A 13028-nucleotide genomic window follows, 5' to 3' on the forward strand; every position below is an offset into this window, starting at 1 on the left:
GGGAGTACAGGAACAACTGGAAAAGAGCCAAGCCAAGTACAAGGCAAGGCATGATAAGCATCGGATCGAGCATAGTTTTCAAGTTGGTGATCAAGTCTGGTTGTATATCAGCAAAGACAAAATGCAAGGTGAAGGTAAGAAGCTGAAGCCAATAAGGTATGGACCTTTCAGGATACTTGAGAAAATTAGTGAAAATGTTTTTCACCTTGATTTGCCAGCTTACATGCACATCTATTTAGTAGTTAATGCAGAAAGCTTGAGACTGTTTGAACCTTCATTGATTGAAGATCCTGAAGATCAGAGCCAATTGCCCTCTATTGATGATTTGTTGCCTAAATATCTCAATGAGTTGCAAGAAGATATAGTTCTGGACAAGAAGGTGAGAACTACGCGCAAAGGGGATGTCGAGTACCTCACAATTGGACTTAAGGGTTCAAAACCAAGCAGTGCAAGATGGATAGAAATTGGGCAAGCAAGGAATCTATATCCTCACCTAATTGATGCTTAAAAACCAACTTTTGGTGGTCCAAAAGCTTTTTCAGTGGGAAGGCCATGATCCAATTGGATCCTAGAACACTCTCTAAGTTTTCATGAACTCTTAAAAATCATGCCAAAGTTTCAAAGTCTTATAAAGATCAAGCTTATCAGAGATATCCTCGAAACAGTTGCAATTTGTGAACAACGCGGAGCAACGAGGACCCTCGGTCAAGCGCACAGACTGTCAGCCCATGGTAATGCACGTTGCCACAGATTAGCAAAACCAGAGGTTAATTTAAGAAACGGGGGTAGTTTCTGATATCAATTTAATAAACAAGTCGCTAATTACATATCGCAGGGCAAACCCCTCAAAGAAGGAAAAGCCCCAAGTGCCCGGACCCAAAAAGTTATAAAATGCAACGGATATCACGCCGATTCCGTCAAAAGCGGGGTCCCAGAAAAACCAGTAGAATATCGGAAGGGCTTCGAGCGGTAAGCGGTTTCAACCGAGTCCCGCCCGATGCCACACAAGGGGTGCCACGCGTCCGGCGGAAGAGAGAGAAAACCGCTCACATCGGACAGGTAAATGTCATGTTACTTACCCGCTCGATATGAATGATGATCGTAGGATCTGGAGGCTCTAGATCAACGGCGGAGATGCGTTCTGATGGATGACCAGATTTGACAAGGTCAACACGCAGAGTTGTATAAGATTTGAAGTCCAAGGTAGACAATGCATTGGCAGAAGGTCGTGTTTCGCGGGCATTCTTGGAGTTAATGGAATAAACAGTCGTTTTGAAAACGTACAAGAGAACTGACACACAGTTCGTTATGAAATAGGTGGCCAACTCCCTGTGAGGCATTATACAGTGATGATTATGCAGAACATAGGGATTCAAACGGACAGAAGTAGGGGAACCGGAAGCCGGGAAGCGGAAACGAACAGTCAAAAAGCATATTGGCTTTAAAGCCACAAACAGACAGAGAAAGAGGGAGGCAAGTTAAGAAAGCTAAGAGCAGAGAGCAGAAAGAGGAAGCCAAGCTGGCCTGCAGAAGCAAAGGCAACATCGAGTCAGAGTTAAGACAAAGCCAAAGAGAGCTAGAGAGTCTGTTTACTCTAGAGAAGGCTTGAGAGGTTCAAGCGAACTCCTCTATATATGCCTGTCATGTATTGAGTCTCGGATTGGACTCATACCATTGTGACCAATAGAGGTCAAGATTCAGTAAGGAGAGTTTGTGTACTCCAGAGACTTGGGGGATCCAAGTACAGTCTTGTTGATTTATATCTATTGAGTGAGACTCAAATTGAGCTCACTGTTGTAAAAACTCTAATTTGAAAACATAATAGAGAGGCCACCACTGAAGGCTGGACCAGGAGATGTAGCCCAGGATTATTTGGTGAACTCCTTATTAAACTTGTTGTGTTTATATGTGTTGCCTGTTATGTTTTCTTTAACTACTTCATTGCCTGTGTATTTCGCAATCTTATCGATTCGTTGCACAAAATAACATAGGCACATCCATGCACATGAGTCTGTAATAACTTATTGTTTGTCTTAGATCAATTTCAGATCAAGGAGACACCGTTTTCGATGTGGAAAACATTGAAAGATTTATATCATAACAACAGCGATCAGAGGAAGCTGGCGCTGAAAGACAAGCTTCGGAAAATCAAGTGTGAAAAGGGTGACACGATCTCTACATATCTGAACAAGCTCACCACCTGTAGGGATGAGCTTGGAAGTGTAGGGATCACGATTGTTGATGATGACATGGTGAGTCTTGCACTCCTCGGTCTTCCTAAGAGCTGGCATAGCTACCAAGACTCGGTTAATGGAAGAGAAAAACTGCCAGATTGGGAACGACTTTGGTCGGATCTGATGCAAGAGGAGATAAGAAGAAGCACCAAAGATGGATCCTCATCAAAGCAAGATAATGAGGAAGTAAGGCGAGGAAAGGGAAAGGGAAGGCGTCCCATCCCAAATCCGGTTCTTCCCATGGTGGGAAGAAGTTTGACAAATCGAAAGTGTGATGCTTTCATTGTCATGAAGTGGGCCATTAGACTACGAATTTTCCACAGAAGAAATCCAAGAAGGGATCCTCAAAGGTATCTGATGGTGAGGCACTGGCCTCACAGTTTGAGTTGGATTTCTCTCTTATCGCATGCATGGTTTCATCCATGGTGGGATGTGTGTGGTACCTGGATAGTGGAGCTTCATTCCACATGTCAAGTGACAAGAATCTTTTCAGTACCTCGGAGGAGAAGGATCTCCAGATGCGGATTGAGATGGGTGATGATGGAAAGTACCGTGTTTCAGGTGAAGGTACGATTGTGTTTCAGAGGGAGCATGGAGCTTCTCTCACCCTGATTGATGTAAAGTATGTACTAGGTCTGAAGAAGAATCTTGTGTCTGTCGCTATGCTAGAAGATAAAGGCTATGATGTAGTCTTTAGTAAAGGAAAGGTATCCCTAAGGCATATTGGTAATGGACAGACCAAGCGAATTAGGATTCGAGTAAAGAATCTCTACAAGCTGGAGGTAAATGACTGTGCTGCATTGAGTTCCAAAGCTGAGATGGTGTAGAGCCAAGATGTTGGCGAGCTATGGCGTAGAAGATTGGGCTACTTGCACCATGGAGCCCTGAAGATCATGCAACAAATTTCTACCGGACTTCCCAAGGGAAAACTGGATCAGACGAATACATGCAAAGGTTGTACCTTGGGTAAGTATGCGAAACCTTCCTTTCTGGATCGAGACAGTAGAGCTAGAGCAATCCTGGAGCGAGTTCACTCAGATGTTTGTGGACCATTCTCTACAGCCTGCACCACTAAACAAAGGTACTATGTTATTTTTATTGATGGTTTTTCTCGTAGATGTTGGATCTACTTTATGCAAAAGAAGGATCAGACCTTCTTGAGGTTTTGTGATTTTAAAGCCTTGGTAGAGAAAGAATCTGGAAAGAAAATAAGAGCCTTGCGTAGCAACAATGGTGGAGAGTATGTCTCCCAACAGTTTAAAGACTTCTACGCTGCAAAAGGAATTAAACAGGATTGACAACACCCCATAACCCATAGCAGAATGGGGTGGCCAAAAAGAAGAATAGATTGATTGTAGGAGCAGCTCGAGCGATGATGCATGACCAAAGCCTACCATTGCATTTGTGGGCTGAGGCATGCAATATAGCAGTATACTTGCATAACAGAAGCCCGCACTGTATACTGGTAATGAAGACACCTATGGAGGCCTCTTCTGGGAAGTGACCAGATGTGAGTCACTTCCGAATCTTTGGACCATCAGTTTACTGTCATGTGACCAAAGATGCCCGGAAGAAGCTAGAGCCAACAACGAAGTTGGGAATACTTGTGAGGTACACGGATACACCCCACAACTATCATGTGTACCTGCCTACCAGTCAGAGGACAGTGGTACGTAGGGATCTGAAGTTCAACAAGCAGAAAGCCATGCAAGTATCACTTAAGAGGGAGCTCAAGTTGCATGTAGAGGAGGAAATTTCAGTTCCTAAGGAGGAGGAGCCTCAAATTGATGCGGAGCAGCTACATGTATAGGATTCGGGAGTGGAGACATCCACTCATGGTAAGACTTCTAGAGATGGGAGGAAACGCTCAAGGGAAGCTGACAGGTTAATGTTGGATGCGCAGAAGAATATGGGATAACCATCTTCTCAGCGCAGACAAAGGAGGTCGCCCGAGCGGTACACTAGGTACATGGACCTGGTTGGGGAGTGTGTAGATACCAAACCTTCTTCATTCGAGGAGGCAGTGCAACAACCAGTCTGGGTTGATGCAATGGTAGAGGAGTACGACTCTATCATTCGGAACAGTGTGTGGGATGTTGTCCTAGGACCTCAGGACAAGTCAGTGGTGAGTTCCAGAAGGCTTTACAAATTAAAGAAGGCAGCTGATGGCAGTTTTGAGAAACATAAGGCAAGGTTTGTTGCCCGAGGTTTCACACAGGTCGAGGGGATCGACTACGATGAGACCTTTTCTCCAGTAGCAAGGTACTCATCTATCATATCGATGTTGGCACTATCAACTCAGATGGGTTGGAAGATCCATCAAATGGACGTGAAGACAACATTCCTCAATGGGAAGATTGAGGAGGAGGTGTACATTGAGCAACCAGAGGATTTCGAGACCTTCAATCGTGAGTTGCAAGTGTGCCGACTCAAGAGGGCTTTGTATGGGCTAAAGCAAGCACCCCGTGCTTGGTACACAAGGATTGACAATTATTTCACTGGGTTGGGCTTCACCAAGTTTGAAGCAGATGTGAACCTTTACCACATCATGGTAGAAGGTAAACCGTTGATCATTGTTCTTTATGTCGATGATCTGATTTTGACAGGTGATGATCAGTTGATACAGTCTTTCAAGGAGGATCTTGCAAGAGAGTTCGAAATGAAAGACATGAGTCTTATGCACTACTTTCTAGGCATGGAGGTGTGGCAGAAAGATGGTGAATTATTTGTGTCTCAAGGCAAGTATGCCAATGAGATACTAAGGCGCTTTCACATGAAGAAGTGCAAGCCCATGCAGACTCCTCTAGCTAGGAACTGGAGGAAGGAGGATGCTACTTCAGGTGAGGTAGTAGTTGTTACTGTTTTTCAGCAATTGGTGGGTTCACTTATGTATCTGGTGAACACACGACCAAACTTATGCTTTGCGGTGAACCAGCTGAGTCAAGTTATGGTTCAGCTTACCAAGCTGTTTTGGAAGGCAGCGAAGCATGTGCTGAGATACCTCAGAGGCACACTCAGTTTGGATTGTGGTACAGACGGAAAAAGGGAGTGAAGCTCCAAGGCTTCACAGATGTGGATTGGGCAGGGAGTCCATCAGACTGGAAGAGCACTTCTGGAGGAATCTTCAACCTTGGTTCAGCTGCAGTTTCCTGGGACAGCAGGAAACAGAGATCAGTTGCACTTAGCTCAGTAGAGGCTGAATACATGGCTGCTAGTCAGGCTGCATGTGAGGGCATTTGGATGCGGAAGATTCTAGTGGGATTGTTTGGTCATAGGATGGATCCAATTGTGATCTACTGCGATAATCAGAGTTGTATCAAACTCTCAAAGAATCCAGTTTTTCATAACAAGTCCAAGCACATTGATATCTGGCATCACCATCTTCGAGACTGTGTGGTCAAGAGGATCATGTTGTTGTTGTATGTTTCGACCGAGGAACAGAATGCAGATATTTTGACGAAGGCATTATCAAAATGCAAGTGCGAGTTCCACAGAGACGGGATTAGGGTTACTGATAATCCCTTTCTTGTTGAGAGGGAGTGTTGAAAATAGCAACAAGAAATGCTAAATATAGAAGTGCTAAATTTAGTACTACTATAAATGGCATTTCAGGATATCTTCCTATTTTAGCTAGTCCCTTAACTAAAATAGAGAAGTAAAAATTCGAATTTGATCTTAGCAGTTGTTTGTAAAATAATTGATTAATTCATCTTGAGTTAATTAGTTGTAGAAAATCAAACATGAAGCCTATGTGGGGACATGCAACAGTTTCTCCATTGATTGAGGAATTTATCCATCAGTTAAAGAGATAAGGATGAGTTGTAATTAGTTGGCTCAGTTAACTGAGTCAAGTCCAGTTAGATTAATTCAAACAGTTTGTTGAATTAATTGTGAGTTCAGTTAGTTAATGCATGCATGCATGTAACTGTTGCACTTCAAATAACTGAATATTCTCTCATAAATAACTCATGCATGTCAGTTCAGACAGAGACCCAGTTGAGATCAGATGGAGGGATAGTGTACTATCAGTTGCAGGAATATTCCATTGTGAATATCTCTTGCATGCAGAAGGAATTCATTCCTTAGAGATTGCGCAGTTACTTCTTCAGTTTAGTGAGTGTGATGAGGCCAATTCACACAGGTGGCATCTGTTAGTGTCAGTCTTTCCAGCCTTCCTCCAGTGATCAAATATGCTCTTACAAAGTGGTTTCAGAGTGTTAAGGTCAAATTTTGTCATTTCAAAGAGTTTTCAAGCAAAATTTGGTCACTAGGCATTAGGTCTAGGGTTTGCTTTCACTTCTTCTAAAGTTGTCCAAATGGCGGTCTATGTCATCATTTAGCTGAGTCTATCATCATTCATAGGGTTGTCATTATCATGTCAGTGTCTAATGAGTCATTTTACGTCTTGTTCATGCTTCAGTTGCGCCCAGGCAAGGTCATTTCCCTCTCCTAGGGTTTTGAAGCCAATTTCTCTTGGATGGTCAAATCATCGGCAAAACTTGTTTCCTGGTGTTCATACACCTTCCCCTATCCTTCATGTACCTTATCAAACACTTCCCATCTCTTAGATCCGCCAAATTCCTCATTTTTGCACAAACCCTAGTTTCTAGCTACAACCTGGCAAGTTTCTAGGTTTGGCCTGTGATTTGCCCTTTTGGACCCCTTCCCCTCACTCAATCTCTGAGATTCCACTTTCCCCTGCTTCCTAACATCCCTCCCCACTCCCAAAAATTTCCCCAAGAATTTAGAAGCCCCCTATCCCCTTCATGTCGCTTCATTTCGACAAAATCCCTTGTTCCTCACATCGGGATACGTTGCACTCAAATGATGTTTCAGAGCAATCAGAGATGAATTTTGGAAAACTGAGAGAGGTTTTTGTCCATAACATGCCAAAGAAGAAAAACCTCTTTCACTTTTTGCACAGGTGTCATGGTTTTAGAGAAATGTCAAAATTACAATCGCCGGATCCAAGGTGGTTGGCCAAAGCACAAAAACGGAAGAAAAGGCCCGATCCCCTCCGTATCTTGGCCGAGGCTTCTCTCACTCACCATGATACTCATTAGCCTCCTCCTAGCAGCAAACCCAAGAAATTTTGAGAGTTTTGAAGCATTTTTAGCATTTTTGGGAATTTTACAGGTTTTGGCCATTTGACTGGTCTCACCCCGCGCGCGACCACTCGTGGGGACAGCTCAGAACAGGGAAAACTCTACATTTTTGGAATTTTCATGCAAAAATACACTTGCCTATGGATGGAATTCAAATTTTATGGAGATTTGGGCTTCCAAAAGCTCAAAATACATGCAAATTTTGACTTTCTGCCCCTTTTTTGAGTTGCAGAAAGCTGCCTTGGGAGAAATGACTTTTGAGGGGTCAAATCAACTCCAAATTCAGAAATTCTAGTGGGGTTGGAAAGTAGACTCATATACCTTTCCAACAAGCTATCTTGCACCTGATTTGGACACCGGGAAGGCCTTCAAACAGAGCTGCAAAGGGGCGCGACCACTCCAAGGGAGGGGCGCGACCACTCAGGGAAATTTCACCATTTTGACCATTTCGGCCAGCAAAACACTGTTTTTACTCTTGGATGACTTTTGGGCATGTAAATAAGAAACTTTGGTGTAATTTTCATGGCACATGGATGCATTTACTCTCCTTTGACACTTCTAGAACTTTCTTTGATGTAAATAGTGAAAATTTAATGCATGGATTAGTTTCCTAAGTTTTAGAGGCAAGTTGTTTTGACTGCCTATTATCTAGTGCTTAGTTTAGAATTAGTTCAAACTGCTCCTAGGAAGCTGAGCTCGACCCCTAGAGGTGGGGAAAGAGGTTGGCTTGCCTATATTATGTATTTTCTCAATCATTTTCATGGTTGGAGAGGTTGGACTCTTGAGGGAGAAGCTCCTATTGTATATTTTACTTGTATCTCTGCAATTTGAGGAAAAGGAAGACCAGGGTTTTGCAGACATCATTGGGATTCTTGTGGACTCTTGTGTTGATGGTGTGTTCTCTTATTGTAATTGTAAGTGTGTTTATGTGTTCCATCTCTTTCTTTACTGCAGCTTATTAAACAAATGAAGTGATAAAGTTTGAATTCATGCTTGCCATGCTCAGCTTTCAAATTTGTTTAATGTTTATGTTTTCCACTGTCTAGAGAGGATTCAAAGTCATTGTTTGCCCTCTTTAGCCTCTCTTCTTTCCTCCTTGATCATCCATCTCAGCTAAAGGCATCAGCACAAACTCCTACCTTGCCCCAAAGACCCACCTGCAAAAACTGAGCTCAATCCCCGCACCCTGAATTGCACTCCCTCCAATTGCCACCAAAAACCTCAAAAAACTTTAAATCAATCCTCCTTATCAGTTTACTAGCCTAATATCTGTGTTACCTTGATTGGTCATCTCTTCCCATTGAAAATTTAACGAGATTGACCGGAGAGAGCCTTCTCATACCCCGTAGGGCTAGCTACGAGGTGAAATGGTTTGATGTGGCTTTGAGATTTGTCTTCTCAGCCTGAGGTGAAATTTCAAACGCTAACAGCATCAATGGACCCCAAGAAAAACTACGCAAGGAAATAGGAGGCTTGGAGGGCTGAGGGAAGGCATATCTTGTGTCTACTCAGTCTGTGAGCTGTATTGTTTGATTGCAGAGAGAGCAGGATAGCTTGTGAGCTGATTCTTTTTGTAACTCGAACATATTTCCACTTGTATGATAATACAGAGATTGGGGTTTTAGGCTGAGGCTTTCCCTGGGTTATTCTTCTGTGTTCATGTGTGATTGATTTCTCATTCTTAGTTATATGTGTTCTAATTGATCTTGCTCATATTCGATTAAGCTTCCGTAAAGTTTGTTGTAGAAGTAGATCTTGTATTTTGCTTTAGTATATTGCATAATCTGTTGATCTACAGTGGGAATTTCTACACATGCTTTATGGTTTGTCTTTAATTTAGGTGTTCTTTGAATGCATGAATAAGACTTATGATCTTTAAATTAACAAATGAGATTGTGATGTGGGCAATTACCATCTTTATAGGGATGTACAGAACCAAGCACAAGATAAATACATGTATGTACTTTACTCTTGGTGAAAGGAACTAGTGTCTCAAAGGCTTACAAATATGCATTACCAAGAGCTCCACCTTGCCATCTGTTGACAGTGTTGGAACCCCAACATGTTAGGGGATCTCCCTAGTAAGAAGTCCCAAATAGACCTCAGAACGTTTGGAGTATGAGTCCCAACATGGGTATTAAAGCTATGCCTTGACTGCGAGAGTGCGCAGAGGTAAGCAAGATATCCTTGTCGGAAGCAAGCATGTGACCTTGCACCAAGTCAGGAGAGATGCATAGGGATGTTCTAACACGCGGAGGGGGGAAATGAATTGTATCCCTTAGAATCTTGTAATAGTACACAGCCTGAAAGGAACACACGAGTTGAATGACATCACAAACTGGAAAGCAGAATAGTCGACAATCCAAAGTGATGAGTTAAATCAACAACACGCTTCAATAAGATTCATACAATCACATACAGAATAGTCCATACATCAATGTGTAAGTAAAACTACATACATTGCTAAAGTAACCAAAATAGTCGAACTACAATAACAACATATGCATGAAACATGTTGGCTCTGTTATATTATATAAAGTGAAAGTTTCATCCATACATACAACCATGACAGCCACTAGCCCTAATAGTGGAACGTTACAATCAACACTGCCTGCTCCTCCAAAGAGATGTGCTCGCTCTGCACTGTGGAGAAGCCAAGGCTCGTCACAATACTCTCCAAGCCCTCTCTAAGAAATGCCTAGCAAAATCTTGGCTCCCAAAAGCCCCTTCTATGAGTTATGAGGTTCTATTTATAACAAAGGGTGGGGTGACCCTTGACATTCCCCTTTGTGACTCTTGGACTACCCTCATGACTCTTTACATTACATATGACTGTTTGTATTCCACTAATGACACTTGGAATTTCACTTTACATCATGTTTACAAAAATGATACATTTTCCACATATACCCATGTGGGACAAAATTGGCTTGAGTCAGCCAGACAAGACAACACTAAGACTCGGATAGTTGTGGAAAGACCAACTCATCAACCTTCTCTCTGTGATCCTCGGTGACGAACTGATGCCATGCTTGATAGTGTGAAATGGTGTTCGCGTACTCTTTGATGATGTCCTTCTGGAAACGAACTCTTGCCTCCATTGCTTCTGAGTATATTGATTTGGAACCTCGGTCCAACTCATCCTGTAACATGCGCAACTTAGTCCTAAGCAAGGTCGGACCGACGATGTACATCTGCATGTTATCTGTGTTGACTTGCAAATCTGTGCTGGTGGTCGTGAGCATCAACTGATCAAAGTACACATCAAGCTCCAATCTGACTTGGTTCTTCTCTTTGGCCTCGGTGAGCATACCAATTGACGGGGTGTCGTACTTCCTCACCACAACATCCAAAATCCTGTACAAACGTGCATACGAAGCCTCGATACTAGTGATGAGTGATGGGAGTTCCTCATAGTTCTTACTCTGGATGCGTGCTTTTCCCAACTCCACCTGCGACTTCATCATCTTGTGCAAGTGAAGCGAGGCTCCCTTGTACCTCATTGTCCATGTTTGTACATGATCAACTGCAGCATGTATGTCTGCGAGTGTTCGCGTTATCTTGGTGCAGCGTTGTTGATGACCATGTAGGTGGATAGCTGCCTTGTACACAATGAGAACCTATCATGCAGTCTCCACATGATTGTCTCAAGAGACGATACTTCAGCAAGTATGGTCATCTTCATCTCTGCTCTGGCGGATCCTGTTGATTGTTCCTCTCTCTGCCTGGATGCTTGCAATTCCTTAGCCATGCGCTCGTTTTCTATTATCAAGAACTTAACACTCGAGCTCGTGGCTTCACCATAAGCCTTTTTTAGCATTGACCAAGGTAGTTGGATGTCTCCGTACATTTGACACAATCACTTGTTCTTCCAAGTGCGTAGGTGATGCATGCTCATCTGGGGTGCGCGCTCTACGTGCTTGTACAACTCTGTGTTGTGACTCATCAAAGGTTATGTTGTACACCTCTGTTCCTGGATGGTCCTCAAGGAGAATGGTATCCCCTTGTTCACTCAGGACTTGCTCTATCGTTGGAGCTGGTGAAGCTGTGGAGTGACCTCAATTGCTTTTCGCATGAGGTTGGTATCCTAATCATGTTCCGGCTACTCCATCTCCATGTCCATTTGTTCTACTATATGTTCATCTTGTAGAGCAAGTTCTTGTTCCTGCGGCTGCTCACCCTGTTCCTCATCTACTGCTGGTTCAAAGTCTTCAACCTGTATTGGTGCATTTTGCATTGTCTGCGCATCTTTCACTTCCTCATGTTCCTGTTCATGCTCATGCTACACTTCCTTCTCTCTTCTACGCAACTCTTGTTCTTCCTTGAGTTTCTACTAGACTTCCTACAACATCCTCTCTCCATCTTCCAATCTTTTCTTCTCTCTCTTTCTTTGCGCTTTCCTCCTATCATGTTGTCGCCTCTTCGCATCTATCTCCAAAGTTACATTTTCCACAAGTGGGTCTTCCTTAAACTTGTAGCTTTGAAACGTCTTTGTGCTTTCGGCAATCTTCCTCTTGCCTTTGTCTTGCACAGGTTTGTTGCTTGTCATTATTGTTGTTGTTGCTCCCTGTGGTGCTGCTGCCTTGAGTGCTGCTAGCCACTCCACTGCAATGTTGACCGGTTCATTAAGCCTAGAAGAGTTATAATAATATCTCCATGGGTCTTCCTCTAGCCAATGACACGCCCCGTGGATCCAAGGATAGTACACCCTCGCACAGTGGTCGTTTCACAAACCATGTGGGTCGTACAAGTTGAAACTCATGGTGCCGAACTTAAACTTCATGAAGTCTACGATCTCGGCATCCGCTTCTTTCAAACTCTCGATCGCATATAACCCAATTCACACAAGAAGTGTGGGCCAATGGCGCCTTATTCTTCCTGTGCAATCCAACCTTCCTGAGTGTTTTTGTCTTGTATATCTAGTTGGGTGTCGTCCTAAATTTTGCTCGCTCCTTTACCCAACACTTCAAGATGTCTCTTGTGTTCGTGTTGTCGTTGGGAGTGTAGAACGATACATCCATCCTGCTCACTTGGAATGGAAAATGATATATCACCTGATAATCCTCCATCCTAAAGGAAGCAAGCCTTGCTCCATTTGCACTGCTTAGTATCATTGTCTCAGGATCAGTGTGTGATACAATCCAGTGGATCACATTTGCGCATGGGAACATGGGAAACCTGCATGTAACCTTGTATAATCCTCACTTATGGATGTTCACATAGAATCGTCGATCCTCCAGATTCTCCTCAAAGTTGCCTGAGAAGATGGTGTTGATGTCTTGCCACGTAATCTTCATGTCCTTAACGATGAACATGTGTGTGTCTGTGTACACGAGCGAGCTCATTGACCCTAGTTCAACCACTTCCCCAATACTGCTTTCAACTGTGTCTTTTAATCCAACTCTCTTGGAGGCCATGATACCTGTACCACTGAGAAGTTGCTCAAAAAGTTGTGGTACCTGGAGACAGATAAGACACTCATGGCGAGACAATGTCAGCTAAAAACATCAAACAACTTCGAGAAACATTCGAGCAACAAACTAGTGATTGTTGGGAAAGAATGCGCAGCACTGACTTCGAGAAGCTGGAAGATTGTCAGCTGGAACTATGCATTACGCAGTCCTAGCTGCCAATGAGGTTGACTGCTAGTTGGATATGTGCAATGCGCAGTCCAGGGAGGTTGGCTGCT

This window comes from Pinus tabuliformis, chromosome J (genome assembly GCF_031772625.1).
Source record: "Pinus tabuliformis cultivar Carrire ecotype Pingquan chromosome J, CPIR1, whole genome shotgun sequence".
NCBI lineage: Eukaryota > Viridiplantae > Streptophyta > Pinopsida > Pinales > Pinaceae > Pinus > Pinus tabuliformis.